The sequence below is a fragment of the Talpa occidentalis genome, unplaced genomic scaffold, assembly GCF_014898055.3.
Source record: "Talpa occidentalis isolate TD23 unplaced genomic scaffold, MPIMG_talOcc4v2.1 talOcc4.2, whole genome shotgun sequence".
Classification (NCBI taxonomy): domain Eukaryota; kingdom Metazoa; phylum Chordata; class Mammalia; order Eulipotyphla; family Talpidae; genus Talpa; species Talpa occidentalis.
The window spans coordinates 48,725,991-48,746,319 of record NW_023602073.1 but is presented as its reverse complement, the minus strand read 5'-3'; the positions used below and the strand labels follow the sequence as shown (position 1 = coordinate 48,746,319).

General features: G+C 39.8%; 1 protein-coding gene across 1 annotated transcript in view; it reads right to left on the bottom strand.

The window, feature by feature from the left end:
- LOC119251352 (butyrophilin-like protein 2) overlaps positions 1 to 20,329 on the bottom strand; it is a 296,120-nt gene that overhangs the window by 135,797 nt on the left and 139,994 nt on the right. The gene's annotated exons all lie outside the window — the stretch shown is intronic.

The window sequence follows — 20,329 nt, the reverse complement described above, 5'->3', positions numbered from 1 at the left end:
TCAGGATAAATTAATAAAGGATAAAAGTAAGATCGGCCTACAAGAATAGACAAGTATTATCAAAATATTCAAGTGCATAAGTTATACTTATCCATGTATTTTTGAGGGTACAAAATCATGAGTCCACTTTATTGAGATAGCAGAAAATATTTGATATTATAAAGTTTCTGGAAAATATATTGTTTAATTTGTTTTAATCATCCCCAAACTCTTGCTTATCCAAACTGATCTCCCTCCCATCCTTCTGTGGTTCAGTGAGAGGGAATCTCCCACCAAGGAAGACTATTCCCTTAGCTCTCACCCCACAGGTCATCATCTCTCCTGAGGGTTGTTCCATGCATTGTCTTTACTCTCTCACTCTCATACCCCTAGGGCATCTCCACCACAGCTTTCTGTTTCCCCTTATGTATCACTTTCAAAATATAAATTCAGCACATCTCCTCAACCCCACCAACATGATACAACCATCCTTAGGGGTTACATCTAACAGGAATTTTCACATACACTTCAAACTCAAAATTAATGATTTTACCTCATCTGTGGTAAGTTGTTTATAACAATAGTCTTTATGCTTCTTCATAGCAGAAAGCTCACACTCTGCCACCTACATTTTATTTCCCTCACACTCTGATTCTGGGTTCAGTCATGTGACTTCATTCGTGAGAGATCAGCTCATGTGACTCAGCAGTGGTTTAAAGTGCTGTTACTGAATGCCGGCCTCAGTTTCCCTCAGCCAATAAAAGGAAACTGAGTTTGAGGAAAAGAAAAGCGGTTTTATTTGTCCACAAATGAGGAGGGTGGCAGACTCATGTCCGAAAAACCACCGTCCTGCTCTCTGGCAGTGGGCAGGGGTATTTATACAGGGGGAGATGGGCAGGGGTCCGCGAAGGGGAGGAGGAAGGGTCCGCACAGAGACAAGTGGGCGCCAGCTCAACAGGGAGATGGATGGGTGTCAGCTGATGTTCATCAAGGGGAGGGGGAAAGTGTCAGCACAGAGACGGGGAAGGGGAGGGATCTTCACAGAGGCCAATGGGTGTCAACTCATCCATCTTAAGGGAAGGGGAAGGTGTCAGCACAGAGACAGTGACCGCTTGTTTTCCTTAGGGGGAGGGGAGAGGGTCTGCACGAAACCGGTGGGCGCCTGCTTGGTTTTCTTCTCAAGGGGAGGGGGAGGCTGCAACAAATGGGAAAGACAAACTATTAATCCTGTTAATGCTAGATAAGGGGGAATTGCAAGAAATGGGGAAAAGACCAACTTGTTAACTGTATCATAATCCCTACTCTCAGTTATGACCTTCCATCTCTATGGGAAAAGGGGCGTCGTGTCATCTGGCTGCTTCCTGCTGAACAGGGTCGTCGTGGTGGGGGTTTACTATGGAAGGCCTGCACTTACTGGTGCCATAGTTCCCGACATGATGTTAAGGTCTTGGTGCTGGTGTGGCAGCAACAAAATATACAACATAGCGTAGTCCTAAATGTAAGAGGGATTACTTTTTCTCTTCCTCAAGATGATGACATTAAGGCTATAGCCCTCACTGGAGAGGACCAGAGACTAATATAGTTACTGAGACATAATTTTTCTCTACTCTCATCCCAATTCTGTAAAATAGTAAACCAAATCTAATTTTAACAATTTTCCCCATATTTGCATAAACTCATAGGGCAGAGTAAACAAGTAGAGTGTTGTTGGCTTTGTTGAAACTTCCACAGGCCTTAGCGTGAGCTTTTTAACATCCAGTCCATGCCGGCTTTATCAAAGTCACAGTCTCACCAAACTTCACCTGAGATTTCCTCTTCTCAAGGTTCCCAGGACTTTTTCCAGGGTTTTTCCAGTCCTGTCCATGGAGGCAGCTTCCTCACCTTTCATGGAGGTCTCTGGAACCCAGTAAGCAAGATGACAGGCTCTTCTTGTCTCACTCTTCTCAGCTCAGCACGGTTTATTCCCAGAAGACTTTCAATCAAAGCCTTGTAACAAAACATGTTTAATTTACCAGCTTAAGGAGAAATAATTAAAATTCCCTATTGAGATTATGCAAAGATAGACATTGTCCTGAGAAGTACAAATATTGCCTATAAATTTTTGGAATGAAACAAGAGAAAAGCATATGCTTCAGTTTGCTCATAAAAAGATGCAAATTGCCACTGCTAAGTTCATAGCCCAGCTTAAAGACAAGAGACCAAAAAAAAAGCCAAAACATTAAAAAATAATTTTTCAAAAGTCATGAAATATTATTCAATACCAGAACATACTAGGTTTTAAAACTCGCATGTATTTTAGAACACTTTAATGAATTTTATATATGCTGAAAAGGTATAACTCTTTCCCTCAATGAAAATTTTTTATGAAGTTTTAACATTTCTAGATTGGTCCAATGTGTTTTAGCATTTTGCTATAAGGTAAATAATTTATTAAGAGTCCTAAGACGCATCAAATAATTTTACTTGATTCAAAAAAAAACTTTACCATTTCTGAAATTTGACTCCAAGAAAAGTTTCATCACAGGCTTAATAATATATACAGATTTTTATAAAACAACACTAAGGTACCCAGAGTGATAACTAGAGGTTTTTAAAAGGAGATATATTTTCACAGTGCTCAACAATGCTGACAGGACTATATTTTTCAGTTTACCAAGTCCGAGGGTAAAAGAGAACCAAGATTTTAGATTACCTAAACAGTTTTTAATTTGCCATCAAGAACTAGTAAAAGCAGGGCCTCCCCAGTGGCGCAGCGGTTGAGCGCTGGGTTGCGAAGCTGCCCACAGCCTCTGCGGTGCCGGTTCGATCCCCGGCTGCTCCCGGGCCCCGGAGGAGGATCCCACATGGTGCGCAGACCTCTCCTGCCACCCGCTGCTCCCCTCAGCAGTGTGCTTCGGTCCTTCTGCCTGCTCTGCTCCCTGCTCTGGCTCTGGTGAATTCTCTCACCCTCCCACGCTTCTGACTGTACCCAGTGCATGTATAAACAAAACAAACAAACAAATATAAGAAATAAATAAATAAAAACATGCCTCTATAAAAAAAAAAGAAAAACATCTCACTAAAAAAAAAAAAAAAAAAAGAACTAGTAAAAGCAGTTTAAGAATACTTGAGCCTTTACTGCAGATGGAAAAGAAATTAAAGTTTGGTTTTACGTAAGTACACCACTGATAATAAATATGAATATTCCTAAAGCAAGTCATTCTAGCACATAGCATTTTTTTCTAAGATACCTCTCTCAGACCTGCAAAGCTTCAACACCCTTTTTTTCCAAGATAGCTATTTTGTTTTGACGCTAAATTTTTCAGACCTTTAACGTATCTTTTACATACATATCTTAACACAATCTCACTTTATTTGCATTTAGAGTTACAACATTCTAGTTTTTAATTTTTAGATTGTAAGACTGTTATAGAAGGCTTTTGTCTTTATTTATGCCCACAGGCCCAGAGATCTTTTTCCAATGTCCAAGCCCCCAGCAATTAGGCAACAGAGCATCCATTGCCCCAGCAGGGGCACATTCGCACATTAAAGCAAGCAGGGAGTATAGAAGCAGGAGACTCCCAAGAGGTCATCTGGTCCTCTGGGGCACACAAGTCAGGCTCCTGGCCAGAGAAAGTCCATCAGTTTTTTCCTGAAACTTTTAGTCCACTCTGAGGCCTTGTCCCAACATAACTTCAGCTAATTAACAGGCAAGCCTCACATTTTTCACTTTAAGACATTGTTAGAACTGTTATGCTATTATTCCTTTGTACTGGATAACTCATACATAAACACATGTTTTATTTTTTTTCCTAGATGATAACAATAAAGTTTTATTTTTCTAATATAAGGAGCAAAAATACACCAAAAGCTCATCAAGCAGTCAACAAACGTTCGTTATTAAACTTAGTAAATCCTTAGTTTTATAGGAAAAATATACCACCATTTAAATAATGATAAGAAGAACAGAGATACCAACTGTAGCTCTAGTTTTTCTTAGGATAGGAAGTTCAAATTGCAGAGTTATAAATGAAACAATTTTATATACCAGAGGTTTTTCTTTTTTTCCTTGGCTAGGACAAGGGAAGGAAAAATCAATTAAGTTGCTTACCTGGGGAACAAAGGTACTTCTTTCAAGGTAAAGAAGTAGTGGGTCAGTCTTTTTAGTGATACCAGAATTTTCAGGCCTAGTCTCGCAGCCAGGAATGGATCCCAGGCTGCAGGGCAGCACTGAGCTCCAGCCACTAGACCCCCATGGGCTGGTGTCTCACAAAGCCGCAGCAGAAACTTCGCAGACGCTCAGGCAAGCAAGCAAGAAGAGGCAGGTTTGTTTAGAGAAAGAAAAGTTTATTGAGTAGAAAAAGAACAGAAATAAAGTGGGACTCCCAGGCCAGGAAACCAGGCCTGGGAGGGGCAAGGAAGCCAAAGTGGAGTTGTGTCTCAGGGAATATAGACCTTTTTTCCCTCATTATTCTAAAACTCCACCAGTCTCTTTGTGATTGGTTAGTTCTCGGCTGTCTCACTTAATTTGCTACTGAGTGGGGGATCTTCACATTCCTTATCTAACAGCTTTCTCTTTCCCCATTTGTTGCATCTTTATCTTTATGGCCCAGTCCTCTGGATGGACACCCCTGCATTGAAGTTAAACAGCTGCCCTTCTAAGTTGTCCATAAATTAAACCACTCTCCCATTTCTCCAATCTCCGCCTCCCTTTACCACCTGAAGGAAACCAGGACCAGCCTTAACAATGTTGTCCTTGGTCCTGAGATGTTTGTTTTTTCTAGTGGAATGGGTTACATTCCCTTGGTTGTCCTTATCTCTGAAGCCTCCCTAAATTCTTCAGAGGTCCCCTCCTGCACTGCCCCTAAAACTGCCTAATTTCTAGCTTGCCCTGTGTCTCATTAGAAGAGAATTTTATCAAAAAGAAGTCCAGGTATAAACAAAACAACACTTATCTCTGTTAACATAGACCAGGTCAATAATTTTTTTTTTCTTTTGACCACTCCAAACTTTTTAAAACACATTTAACATACAATAAAACTTTTAACTCCCAACATTATAAATCTAAGACATATGTGCTTTAATTAAACCATTACATTTTGAACTAGTTTTTGTTTACCAAAAATTTTAGATCGTGATCTCAAAATTTGGGTTCTTTTCTATTAGAATTTATATAGGTGCCATTTATAATGATTTTTAACACAGCAACCCTGCAGAGACATAAAACACAAAGGCAAAGACATGGACACAGAGATCTCTTTCATTTAGAATTTTGGCCATTTGCACTAATTTTTAGAGAGAATTATTTTACCAATATTTCTGACAACAATTATTAATTTACTTTTTAATATCCTTTCTAACTAACTCCTTCAGATAAGAAAACATTTCTCAAGTTATATTTGTAAGAATGCCCCTTAGGTTCTAAAGAAAGTGGAGCATAAAATTCCCTATCAGTTTTCTAAGGCCACATATTCCTTTAAATTCCTAGAAGAGATATTGATGCGTAGACAGTTTCACCAAAACTATATCCCCTTTCAATACAAAGAGGGACTAATTCCTAAAACAACTTAAGTTTTCAAGTTAAGTTGATATAGCCATCTAAGTTCTGTTGTTTCTTTTTTTTGATCAAGGAGGTTTCCAATAAGAGATGGAAGTTAAAGTCCTTACATGTTCTAATAAGCATCCCATTTTAATCATTTTAAAACCTCTAGAACCCAAGATTGGAACCATTTTTAAAGACAAGCATAGAAAACTCAAATTGCTTTACGGAGTCCTATTTTCTGTTTGACCTCACGGATGAGGCCTGGTCCTAAGAAAGATAGAACATGGGCCATGAGATATACATGGGCCACCAGAAGGACAGGAGAAGAGGCAGATTAAGATCTTACTTGGCAGCTTATTTGTTCTTAGATTCTTACTAGAAATTTGATAAGGAATATTATTTACAGAAACCCACTATGTAGTTTGATTAGTAAGTTGATTGTTTTAAGAAACTTAGATTTTCAAGGAAACCTGAAATTTTATGGTCAATAAGAAGTTTAGAAATTTTCCAACCAACTAGCAAGCTTCCTTTATAGCTAACTAGAAAGTCCAAAGTAATCTTGACAAAACCATCTGAGCCTGATCCCAGAAGTCTCAGCATGTGATCAGAAAAAGCCTATGAATTGAGAGGAAGAAAACACCTCCTTAAAGTGGAGAACACTCTCTTCAGCTTACTTTATATCCAATTTTTACAGTGACTGGTAAATACTGAGTTAGATGTCTGACTAAAACATAAAAAGCAGAAAAATACCAAATTTTTAAATTATCCAAGACCTGATTCCAGATCCTTGCTTGAATTCCTTACACAGGCACAAAGATCAGATTCACAAAGCTATTTGCATAAAATGGGGAAAAGGTAAGGTAAGTATGATGGAGGACAAGAATAGAAAAACCTAAAAGGAGGTGTCCACAAGACCAAAAACCTGGCTCACAAAATGCCAAGAGCTGGAGGGGCAGGTTTTAGAAGGGATTAACATAGCCATTGACACAGCTATGGAAACCAAGATCCTCAGGCTCCAATGCCTTGATTACAAAGCACAGCACCCAAGCAGATATAAAGATACGGAGATTGAGCCCAGCAGAATCCAAAGGTAAGGATATGGCGAATGAACCCATTGTAGAATCTCTGGTCCCTCTCAGATTCTACATGGTTATCCAGAATCAGCAACTAACCCAAAGGCTCACAAGGGGTGAGTCCCTCCCAAACAGAAGACAACTATATCCGTGCAGTCTCTGCACAGGCTCCGGGCAGCACTCAGCCTGCCCACCTGTGCTTAAGCAGGTTCCTCTTTTCACCAACCCTCTCCCTCTTCAGGGCAGCAGCCTCCCTGCCTGCCCATGACCTGTCCCTCTGGAGCCTCTCCTCACTGACCTCCCTCAGCGGAGGCCACTCTCCTCAAAGCCACACGCTTGCAAACACACAGACCTCTCTCAGCAAACCTGTCCCTTCTGGGGCAGCTCTTCCTGCCCACTTGTGTCTCCTTTACTTTCCTGTCCCCTTTCCCTAATAAACCTGCCCTTTAAATATAACTAATGTCTCTATCTTGTGGAGAAACTCGCCTGGGAAGCTTGCTGCATGTCTCTAAACAGGAGCTCTGGTAACACCCTTCCCAGACTGAATCCAAGGACCCTGCACTCCAGACCCACTAACTCCAAAAGCAACATCAAGTAGAAGACCTGGTCCAGGCCCAGTTTTCTCATTGGAACAATTCCAATCCTTCCAGCTGTCTGCAAATGTCCTTGGAGAGTCAGAGTAATCTTAGGTTGCCTAAAGCCAAAGCATCTGAACTGACATGGAATGTCAGGGTAAGATTTTAGAAGAGCATAGATAAAAGGGACTCATAGGTGAGCCGGCCAATGTGGAAAAAGGAGAGTATATTGCCTGGCTTTTGTGTTAACAAAAAAACATCAGTCTGTTCCCTACTATCAGTTGTTCCTGGGCTCCTGCAGGGAAACCGTGATAGGGGTTGCTTCTTAGACATAGGTTTGTAGCTACAGGTCAACCACTCAGTTAATATTTTCCCCAAGGGGCTTTCAGATGAAACAAATACGGTGCCTCTCATAAGTTTAACTTAATCCCTGGCTTCCGAAAAAAAACAAACGGGAAACTCCAAATACCAAATACCAAATAGACATCAAGTAAAAAACACCAAATGTTTCCCAATTCCCACTCAACCAGGCCTAATACACCAAAGAGCGCTCCAAATTGAGGGAGACTCATAGACTCCCTCCCAAATGAGGTGACCTGAACTCCCTCTGCGAGGGGATTCAGATTCCTCCTGATACCGGAATTATCAGGCCTAGTCTCTCAGCCAGGAAATTCTTCAGAGGTCCCCTCCTGCACTGTCCCTAAAACTGCCTAATAACCCTAACTTGCCCTGTCTCACTCCCAAATGAGTGAAGGCCAAGGTTTTGGCGTGCACGCCAGGGGAACTCACACCAAACGCCAGGGGACCGCGGTTTTTCCATCCAGTTTCCATCTCCTCAAAGGTAAATCCAGGGTGCAGAGAAGAGCTGTGCCTCTCCCGAGGAGGACTTGGGAAGTTCCCTGGAGGAAAAAGAACTCCAGCAGCTGCTGGGACTCTCCCTCATCCTCCTGGAGAGAGGGCGCTCCCTCTCAGCAGGAGGGTCAGGATGCCACCCGGGATGCCCAGGCCCCTCTCTGACAGCACAGACCAGTATAGATAGGAGAGCCCTGGTGCTCTGCTGTGGGCAACAGCTCCGTTCGTTGGAAGTTAGAGTTGGGGTTGGGAGAGCCTAAGTGGCATCCACCTCCTGGCTGGCTCGCCAAAATTGTTTCCGAACACCGGCCTCAGTTTCCCTCAGCCAATAAAAGGAAACTGAGTTTGAGGAAAAGGAAAGCGGTTTTATTTGTCGACAAATGAGAAGGGTGGCAGACTCATGTCCGAAAGACCACCGTCCTGCTCTTTGGCAGTGGGCAGGGGTATTTATACAAGGGGGAGCTGGGTAGGGGTCCATGAAGGGGAGGAGGAAGGGTCCGCACAGAGACAAGTGGATGCCAGCTCAACAGGGAGATGGATGGGTGCCAGCTGGTGTTCATCAAGGGGAGGGGGAAAGTGTCAGCACAGGGACGGGGGAAGGGGAGGGGTCTTCACAGAGGCCAATGGGTGTCAACTCATCCATCTTAAGGGAAGGTGAAGGTGTCAGCACAGAGACAGTGATTGCCAGCTTGTTTTCCTTAGGGGGAGGGGAGAGGGTCTGCACGAAACAGGTGGGCGCCTGCTTGGTTTTCTTCTCAAGGGGAGGGGGAGGCTGCAACAAATGGGAAAGACAAGCTAGTCATCCTGTTAATGCTAGATAAGGGGGAATTGCAAGAAATGGGGGAAAGACAAACTTGATAACTGTATCAGTGCTGGCCCCATGGGTCCTCCCATGGGTCCTCCATGGAAGGTGCTGGAGGATGAGCTCATGGAGGAGGGCCTGTTACCAGCCTTTCCAGCTGAAGCTGCCCTCCCTCAACCAGAAGCCAGTGACCATTCATGAGAACCAGCCAGCCAAGGTCCACCTGGTCACCTTTTCATCTGACCAATGATGCTTGAGTAAGTGGTAAGAGCCAGCCACAGCAGCCTGGGTGTCAGGGGTTCCTGAAGGATGTCATGGTGTCAGCACAATTGTGGGGTGATATGGGGGAGGAGAAGTGAGGAGAAGCTGACACTTGATCAGGGTGCAGACATCATCCTGCTGAGGGTCTCAGCAGCCCTTTATTTATACATTTCAAGCAAACCATGAGAGCGCATAAGCATATACATTAAGACAGGAAGATAACAATCATCACATCTTTCTCAAGAACAGCCAAGGGTCTATTTGTCCTCGTGCAGAGGTCATGACATTTATTATTTTTTGATTTAAAGAAGGCACAGTTGCTAAACAAAAGTGTTCTTAGAGTAGTCATTTACCTTAAACAACCAATCATTTTATTACTAGCAAAAAGCTTATGTGACTGAAACTAACATTTCTATGTTTGCCATGGTTAACCATTAACTAAGGGCTAGGGGAAACAAAGGGCAGGAAGTTACCTGGGGGAAGGGAGAGGCATTGACTCTTTCCAACCCCAAGCTCAATTAAGGGAGGCATTTTCTTAATCTAACAGAAGAGGTTTTTCTACCTATTACACCTCTACTTATCTAGTCAGCCTAGTCTCCATACCTGACTTTAAGATCAAGGGAAAATTCCTTTTTCTGTAGGATTGCTGGTTGTTTTAAGGAACTACAAATATTTCATCAGAGGCAGGGCCGGAGACGGTTATAGCTTTTGGTTCCCAGAATGGTTAATACGTGACATATCAGTAGTTGTAACAGTGACTGTTTCCAAATGCATTATTTGTGCTGCCATGGTTACTAGCTCAACCAGTCACAAAATTGTTGTTGACTTATTCTTGAATGCATACTCTAACAGCTACCATACCAGTTATCACCTCCAGGGGTGTCAGCCCTAAACAAACAGGAACAGTTTAGCAGGAGCCAGCTATGGTGCCTCCTGGGTTATTAGGAATTTTCTCACACTTGGAGCATAAGTCGCATCTGCCACCCAACTGCTCTTTAACTTTAAAGTAGAAGAATTTCCTTCTCCATTTAGCCCTTGCCTCAAGACCACATCTCCATATTAAAGACTTGGCTGCTGGGAATCAAAGACATCTTTACAAACACATCACCCAAAGCAGTGATAGTGAAGGCAAAGATAAACAGCTGGGACTACATCAAATTAAAGAGCTTCTGCACAGCAAAAGAGACAATAACAAAAACAAAAAGAAACCCCACCAACTGGGAGAACATTTTTGCACCCAACACTAATGATAAAGGACTGATCACAAAAATCTGCAAAGAGCTGATGAGACTCAACAACAACAAAGAAAATAATCCAGTCAAAAAATGGGCAGAAGAGCTAAAAAGAAACTTCTCTGAAGAGGAAATGCAAATGGCCAACAGGCATATGAAAAAATGTTCAACATCACTTGCCATCAGGGAAATGCAAATCAAAACTACCATGAGATACCATCTTACACCAGTGAGAATGGCACATATTAAAAAAACTAGCAACAACAAATGCTGGCGAGGGTGTGGAGAAAAAGGAACTCTTCTACACTGTTGGTGGGAGTGCAAACTGGTCCAACCACTGTGGAAAGCTGTGTGGAGATTTCTGGACCTACTAAACATAGAGCTTCCATATGATCCAGCAATTCCACTCCTAGGTATTTACCCAAAGGACACAGAAACATCAATTCCAAAGAACACCTGCACCCCTATGTTTATAGCAGCACTGTTTACAATAGCTAAGCTTTGGAAACAACCCAAATGCCCAAAAATAGATGACTGGATCAAGAAGATGTGGTCCATATATACCATGGAATATTACTCAGCATTCAAAAAAGATAAACACATGCAATTTGCAGCAACATGGATGGCGCTGGAAGGGATCATGCTCAGCGAAATAAGCCAAAAAGAAAAAGAAAAATACCGGATGGTCTCACTCATAGCAGGAATCTAGAAAACTTAAATAAGGGACCTGGAAAATGAATAACTATAAGAAAGTGAAAATCAAAATCAACAAAAACTATGAACCAGAGACACTTTTAGGGGGCGGGGGCGGGAGGGGAGGGATTGGGTCAGAATGGGGGGGCTGCAATTGTATGGGGAATATAACAATAAAATTTATTATTAAAAAATAAAAAAAAATTAAAAAAAAATAAAAAAAAATGAAGAATTACCAATGGGGGGGGGGAAATAAAGACTTGGCTGCGGGATGTTTACAGTCTTTTGTTCACAGAAGTTTTTTCACTCCTTAATGTAAAGCTGAATGTTGGATTACTGCCTTTTGGCAGAGAATTACTAATTCTAAAAAATGTATTATTTGTATCACTCAGTGCCATTTGCCATCAAATTGGTTATTCAGTAATTGATCAAAAAGCATTTGCAGTTTTACTTTTAAATGCATATTTTGACAATGGTAGAAACTAGGCATAAACAAATGAGGAGAATCTAGGACTCAGCTAAGGAGATTCCAGACTTTTCAGGAATCTGCCCCATGCCCAGACCTTTGCCAGATGACATGAGTAGCATGGCTGCCAATATTTCACCTTTTTTTTGATTTTGGCCCAAAGTTGTAATGTTTTTAATTTGACGTGGGTTTGTTTGATGGCTCTGCTGAGGAATTGGATGAGGACTATATATAAAATAGTTTTTTTTTTTAAAGAACATATAACTTTAAATTTTTTGTCTATTTGTTTTTGCAAATACAGGGCAGTAGAAATATTATCTAATAAAATGTCTACATAATTTGTAATATATACTTTTTTGTACTAAACCAGTTGTAGACATAGCAAATGAACCAAGGATTGTTATAAGAGCAGTAATGCCTAAGATTAAAGCAGCGACAAATATTTTAGGACAATGTAAATTTTGTTTTACAAGTTGAAGAGCATAAATACCCAAATCATAATACCAATATTTCTCTAAATTTGCAGGCATAACATAAGGAGGTTGATAAACAATGACAAAAACAGTTTGTCTACATTATCGCAAGCACTATTTAAATTAGCAAGCAAAATTTTACACAAGGGAACAGAGGGAGGCATGTTACTGCAGCGTAGCAGAGGTAAGGACAAAGTAGGACTGGTCTGTGACTTTTTCAGTCACATTGGCAAAGAGGAGGAACCAAGGTGTTGAATTAGTCTCTTGGGGATGCAGATGGGTGAATCAACGTCCTGAAGGAAAACACAAGCATAGCCTTTCCCACAGGTTAGCAGAGTAGTGGACCCTTTTCAGGAACCCAATAACAGATCTTTCCACATAACCAGTGTCGTTGGGTTAGAATTATCAGGATTGCCAACGTTATCCAACACATCAACAAAAAGAAATATAAAAACCATATGATAATATCAATAGATGCTGAGAAAGCTTTCGACAAAGTGCAACACCCATTCATGATAAAAACGCTTGAAACTATTGGGATACAAGGAACATACCTCAACATCATAAAGGCCATATATGACAAGCCAACAGCCAGTATCATTCTCAATAGTGAAAAGCTGAAAGCAATTCCATTAAGATCTGGAACAAGACAAGGATGTCCACTCTCACCACTGCTTTTCAATATAATACTGGAAGTCCTAGCTAGAGCAATAAGACAAGAGAAAGACATATAAGGAATCCAAATAGGAAAAGAAGAAGTCAAACTATCACTATTTGCAGATGATATGATAATATACATAGAGAACCCCAAAAAATCCACAGAAAAACTAATTCAACTCATCAATCAGTTCAGTAAAGTGGCAGGATACAAAATCAATACGCAAAAGTCAGTAGCCTTCCTATACACAAACAATAAATCTGAAGAAGAAGAAATAAAAAAAAAACACATCCCTTTTATTATCGAAACAAAAAAAATCAAATATCTGGGAATAAATCTAACAAAAGAGGTAAAGGACCTATACAAAGAAAACTATAAAACACTATTAAAAGAAATAGAAGAAGACACAAAGAAATGGAAGACATTCCCTGCTCATGGATTGGAAGAATAAACATTATTAAAATGGCCATCCTACCAAAAGCAATCTACAGATTCAATGCTATTCCAATCAAAATTTCAATGTCATTCTTCAAAGAAATAGAACAATTATTGATGAGATTCATATGGAATCACAAAAAACCCCAAATAGCCAAAGCTCTCCTGAATAAAAAAAAGAAGGGAATAGAGGCATCACACTCCCAGACTTCAAACTATACTACAAAGCCATAATCATCAAAACTGCATGGTACCGGAACAAGAACAGACATACAGACCAATGGAATCGAATAGAAAATCCAGAAATAAACCCACAGATTTATGATCAACTAATCTTTGACAAAGGAGCAAAGACTATGCATTGGAGCAAAGAAAGTTTGTTCAATAAATGGTGCTGGGAAAACTGGGTCGCTACATGCAAAAGAATGAAGCTTGACCACTACCTCACACCATACACAAAAATCAACTCAAAATGGATTAAAGAACTAGACATAAGACCTGAAACCATAAAATACCTAGAAGGAAATATAGGCAAAACACTACGTGATGTGCACATCAAAGATATCTTTACAGACACATCACCCAAAGCAGTGATAGTGAAGGCAAAGATAAACAGCTGGGACTACATCAAATTAAAGAGCTTCTGCACAGCAAAAAGACAATAACAAAACAAAGAGAAACCCCACCAACTGGGAGAACATTTTGCACACAACACTAATGATAAAGGACTGATCACAAAATCTGCAAAGAGCTGATGAGACTCAACAACAACAAAGAAAATAATCCAGTCAAAAAATGGGCAGAAGAGCTAAAAAGAAACTTCTCTGAAGAGGAAATGCAAATGGCAACAGGCATATGAAAAAATGTTCAACATCACTTGTAATCAGGGAAATGCAAATCAAAACTACCATGAGATACCATCTTACACCCAGTGAGAATGGCACATATTAAAAAAAACTAGCAACAACAAATGTTGGCGAGGGTGTGGAGAAAAAGGAATGCTTCTGCATTGTTTGTGGGAGTGCAAACTGGTCCAACCACTATGGAGAGCTGTGTGGAGATTTCTGGACCTACTAAACATAGAGCTTCCATATGATCCAGCAATTCCACTCCTAGGTATTTACCCAAAGGACACAGAAACATCAATTTCCAAAGAACACCTGCACCCCTATGTTTATAGCAGCACTGTTTACAATAGCTAAGCTTTGGAAACAGCCCAAATACCCAAAATAGATGACTGGATCAAGAAGATGTGGTACATATATACCATGGAATATTACTCAGCATTCAAAAAAGATAAACTCATGCAATCTGCAGCAACATGAATGGCACTGGAAGGGATCATGCTCGGCGAAATAAGCCAGAAAGAAAAAGAAAAATACCGGATGGTCTCACTCATAGCAGGAATCTAGAAAACTTAAATAAGGGACCTGGAAAATGAATAACTATAAGAAAGTGAAAATCAAAATCAACAAAAAACTATGAACCAGAGACACTTTCTGGGGGGTTGGGGCGGGAGGGGAGGGATTGGGGTCAGAATGGGGGGTTGCAATTGTATGGGAATATAAAAAATAAAATTTATTATTAAAAAAAAGAATTATCAGGATTGCAATGTTTAGTAGCTGAAAAAACATGTGTGAATTGTAATTTAATAGCAAACAAAGCATGGTTTAAAATATGATGTGCAGAGTTATATTTATATTTAGAATGTTGCAATTTGAAAATTTGGCTTTCAAGGTTTGATAGTCTCTTTAACTATAGCTTGACTTTGAGGATTATAAAGGATCCCCGTAGCATGAGAAATTTTAAACACAAAAATTTTTAAAGGCGGCAGAAGTGTATGTAGGGCATTGTCTGTTTTAATAGCCTTAGGTTTATCTGCATAAACAATATAAGCCACTTTTCTGCAGAGGAGCCATTTATGAATACAAGAGCTGCCAGAGGGGGCAGCGTGAGGAACTGACAATATGAGGAAAAATGAGGTCCTGCCCCTTTAAGAAATGCAGCAAAGGGTTGGAAGGCAAATGAAACTTAATGTCTCCCCTTAAAAGATTGGATAGCTATCTGTCAGTTATCATCAAGTTGGAACAAAGTGTTCAAGGTGCTCCTTTATAAGGAATAATTAAGATATGAAATTTACACCCAAAAAGCTCAATGCTCTGCATTTTGCCTTATTAGTAGTAGTAAAGCTGTTAGGGGGAAAAGGATGTCCTAAAGCTATTTCCATACAGGCTTTGTGGACTCCACCTCCACCCCCCCCCACTCTAAATCCCAGCCACCTTCCCTTTGGTGGTGATGGGATTTGGAGTGGGGCGGGGCGGTGGAGTCCACAAAGCCTGTATGGAAATAGCTTTAGGAAGGTGGCTGGGAACTGAGGGTGGGGTTAAGCAGCCAGGTTGGTATTAAGCCAGACACATGAGCTTTGGAGGGGTCCCCCATTTTGGCTCTTCGCCAGCTCGCAGCATCCTGCCAGCTCTGAGAGTGCTTTTTGGGTTTCCAGGTCGTCGGATCGGGTAGGACGCATTAAAGACTTTATTTCCCTATTTTCTCCCTGAGTTGTACATTATCCTTATTTCCTTTTCCCTTGTAAATAAACCTTTTATTAACCTTTTTTTTTTTTTTTTTTTTTTATTAACCTTTTGTGTGTGCCTGCAGTGGAGTATTGATAAGTCCCTTTTAAGCGTATGGGTGAGGACCCACAGCCAGGCAACCCATTATATATCAGGGCTGCCCTATAACAAAGCCACTAATGAAGTGTAAGCACAAACAATACTTTTCATGGTAACAGGCAAATGAATTCATTTAAGAACTATGTATTTCCAGTTATATTGACGAGTAATTTTTGGAAATTATTTAATGTGCACAAGGAATTAGTTACCAGGTGCACATGTTGAGGCAACACTGACAGTGTGTTAACAATGAGTAAGTGGCCCCTTATTTACAAAAAGGTGATTTTTTTTGTTCGTCATTTTTAGGCTTATTTATATAAACAGTAAACAGGGGAGTTTGTCTCACCTCTGGGCTTCTTCAGGGAAGGTCTTCTCCTGCACCCGGTTCTTCATAGTCAGAAGCAGCTGACGATCAAGCCTGTCCTCCCTCTTGGCCCATGGTTTGGTCTGGGCCCTCCCTTTCTGGAGAGTGGGACAGTCCCTCTTTTCCGTGCCCTGTGAGATGGCACTGAAGGCATGGCCCTGGGGACAGCTTCTTGCAGCTGAGGTGTCCAGGTTGCTGGCAGTGGAAGCAAGCTGGCAGCCCATTAAGAAGTTGAGGTCCCGAGTGCCCTAGGGCGCATGGGGCCCTGGGTGAGTCTGAGGTGGAAGGGCACTGACAATGGAAACTGCCATTTACTGAGCCCTTCTCTTGCCTTTCTCTCTATCTTTTTCAGTCTAGTGCATCCCCTCCATATTACTGTAGGCCTTGAAGGCCATATCCAAAGTGTTAAAAGGATTTTAGGCCCTTGATTTAGTCTCTAGAGCCTGCAACTGATGTGAGAGAAAGGCTGGCGAATGTAGGAGATGGTTAAATTGTTTGTCTACATTAGTATACCTTTTGATAGCCTCAGTAAATTTAGCCTGAAATAACTGGCTTATTGGGTTTTAAGAAGTCTTATGTGTTTTAGAGTAATCTCATTTGTTTACATTTATGTTGAAAAGGTGAAACAATACTATGAGAATACTTTTTATGAGGTATCAAGTATACCCAAATTGACTGTTTGTTTTACAACAAAAAATAATTTTATATATCAAAAGAACTAAAGCCTGGTGCCACACAGGTGCACCACTGACATTCAAGCTAACCAAAATATTCCATGGCAAGTCACTTGAGAAAACAACATTTCTTTCAAAAATCCCTCTCTCAGACCTTTAACACTTTCCTTTGCTTTCTTTATTTTTAAATACCATTTCATTTTAAAGATAACCATCTTACTTTATTTTCTACCAAAAATCCCTCTCACAGGACTTCAACACTTTCCTTTCGTTTCTTTCTTTTTTTTAAAACACAAACACACCTTACTTTACTTGTATCCAGAATTATCACACCCTAGTTTTAAATCTCTCTATGGTAAGACACTGTAATAGCTGTTACACTATCATCTTTAAACTACACAACTTACACAAACACATCTTTTTTTTTTTGTAATTTAACTTTTTATTTTTTTAAATAAATTTTATTTTTGTATTCCCCATACAATTGCAACCCCTTATTTTAACCCCAATCCCTCCCCTCCCTGCCCTCCACCCCCTATAGAGTGTCTCTGGTTCATAGTTGTTTGTTGATTTTGATTTTCACTTTCTTATAGTTATTCATTTTTCTTGTCCCTTATTTAAGTTTTCTAGATTCCTGTTATGAGTGAGACCATATGATGTTGAGGTATATTCCTTGTATCCCAAGAAATTCAAGAGCTTTTATCATGAATGGGTGTTGCACTTTGTGAAAGCTTTCTCAACATCTATTGACATTATCATACGGTTTTTATATTTCTTTTTGTTGATGTGTTGGATAATGTTGATTGATTTTCGGATGTTGAAACATCCTTGTGTCCCTGGAATGAATCCTACTTGGTCGTGGTGAATTATCTTATGGATACATTGTTGGATTTGATAGCTAAAATTTTATTGAGGATTTTTGCATCAGTGTTCATTTAGGAGATTGGCCTGTAGTTTTCCTTTTTTGTGTTGTCCTTGTTTGGTTTTGGTATTAGTGTAATGTTGGCTTCATAGAAAGTGTTTCATATTGTCCTTTCCTTCTCAATTTTTTGGAAGATTTTGTGAAGGATAGGCACTAATTCATCTCTGAATGTTTGGTAGAATTCATTTGTAAATCCATCAGGTCCTGGGCTTTTGTTTTTGGGGAGGTTTTTGATTATCATTTCAATTTCGCTGCTTGTAATTGGTCAGTTTAGGTGTTCTATTTCTTCTTTATCTAGCTTTGGGTGATTGTAGAGTTGTAGGAATTTGTCCATCTCCTCTAGATTGTTGAACTTGTTTCCATATAACTGTTGATAGTAGTTTCTGATTATTTTTTGATTTCTTGTGTCCGTTGTGATTTCTCCTCTTTCATTGATGATCCTGTTTATTTGTGCTTTCTCCCTTTTTCCTTTGTGAGCCTGGCTAGGGTTTGTCTATTTTATTGATTTTTTTTTGAAGAACCAGCTCTTGGTTTCATTGATCTTTTGGATTGTTTTTTGGGTTTGAATTTCATTTATTTCTGCTTTCATTTTTATTATTCCTTTTCTTCTACTGGTTTTGGGGTTTTTTGTTGTTCCTTTTCTAGATCTTTGAGCTTCGAGATTAGATTGTTTCTCTGAGTTCTTGTTTCTTGATGTGAGCCTCTATTGCTATATATTTTCCTCTTATTATTGCTTTTGCTACACCCCATACATTTAGGAAATTGGTGTCCTCATTATCATTCAATTCAAAGAATTTTTTTATTTCTTCTTTGATCTCCTCATTAGTCCAGTGGTCTTCCAGTAGTGTGGTTTTCAATCTCCATGAGGTAGGAGAGTTCTTTGCCTTCTTTTTATGGTTTATTTCTAGTTTGATGCCTTCATGGTCAGAAGAGACGGTTGGTATGATTTCAATCTTGGTGTATCTGTTGATGTTTGTCTTGTGCCACAGTATGTGATCAATCCTGGAGAATGATCCGTGTGCACTTGAGAAAAATGTGTACTCCGTTTTTTTTGGGGGGTTTAGTGTTCTATAGATGTCTGTTAATCCCAAGCGCTCTAGGTCCTTATTTAGAACTTTAGTGTCTTTATTTTTTGTCTCATTTATCTATCCATTGTTGATAGTGGTGTGTTGAAGTCTCCCACTACGTATGTGTTTTCTCTGAATTCTGTTTTCAGAGATGACAACAGTTGTCTGATATATTTTGGTGCTCCTTCGTTTGGTGAATATATGTTAATGAATGTTATTTCTTCTTGAATTATTGTCCCCTTGATCATGAGGTAGTGACCGCTGGGCTCTTTTTTATCTTTTTGAGTTTGAAATCTGTTTTATCTGATATAAGTATAGCTGTTCCTGCTTTCTTTTTTGGTCCATTTGCTTGTAGGATTGTTTTCCATCCTTTAACTTTGAGTCTATTTTTATCTTTTGTAGCTAAATGTGTTTCCTGGAGACAGCAAAAGGTTGGGTTTTGTTTCTTAATCCAGCCTGCGACTCTGTGTCTCTTTATTGAAGAATTTAGTCCATTTACATTTAGAGTTAATATTGATATGTTAGCATCTATATTTGCCATTGTGTTTGTCTTTCCTTTGATTTTATTTATTTATTCTTTTAATAACTTTTTTCTTTTCTTGGCTTTCTTTCATTGTTATTTGTCCCTCTGAGGTTCTGGCTTTAGGACTCCTTGTAGAATTTTTTGGAGTGGGGGTTTAGTCGTAATGAAATTCCAGAGTTTCTGTTTGTCTGAGAAGGTCCTTAATCTTTCTTCATAGAGGAAGGAGAGCTTTGCGGAATAGAGTATTCTTGGTTGGCATCTGTTTTCTTGTTGTCTGTTGACTATGTCCCTCTACTCTCTCCTTGCCCGTAGCATTTCTTTGGAGAAATCTGATGTCAGCCTGATTGATTTTCCTTTGAATGTTATTTGTTTCTTCCTCTTGTCAGCTTCATTATTTTTTCCTTGTCCTGGATTCTTGGGAGCTTTGCTATTATGTGTCTTGCTGTATTTTTGCTTTCGTGGAAGTTTGGTGTTCTTCTTGCTTCTTGAATATCAATTTTCAGCTCCTTCTTCACGTTTGGGAAATTCTCTTCAATTATCTCCTTGAATATTTTCTCTGTTCCTACATCTCTCTCCTCTCCTTCTGGGATTCCTATAACTCTTATATTTCCTTTCCTCATGGAGTCAGATAGTTCCTGAAGTCTTTCTTCGGACTTTTTCCTTCTTACTTCTCTTTCCTTTTCTGTTTTGGTTCTTTTTATTTCTGTGTCTTCAAGAGTACTTATTCGTTCTTCCATTTCATCTATTCTGCTTTCATTGCTTTTTCCAGAGTTCTTTAGTGCCTCCATTAATTCTTTAATCTCCTGCATTTCTTTTACTTCTCTCTTTAGGGACTCAATTTCATTCTTCTTTTCATTGATTATTTTTCCCTTATCATTGTTTTCCTTTATGACTTCTGTCATTTTTTTAATCATGCAGTTTTAAATTCTCTTTCTGGAAGGCTCAGAATTTCTTCCAAGTTACTGTCGTTACAATCGGGGAGGGGGGTGGTTTTCTTTTTGTGATGTGCTTTTTTCCTGAGGAGTTGCTAGGTTGGCATGTGGTTCTTCTACTCCCTACTGTCTGTTTTCTAATTTGCCATATGCATTGG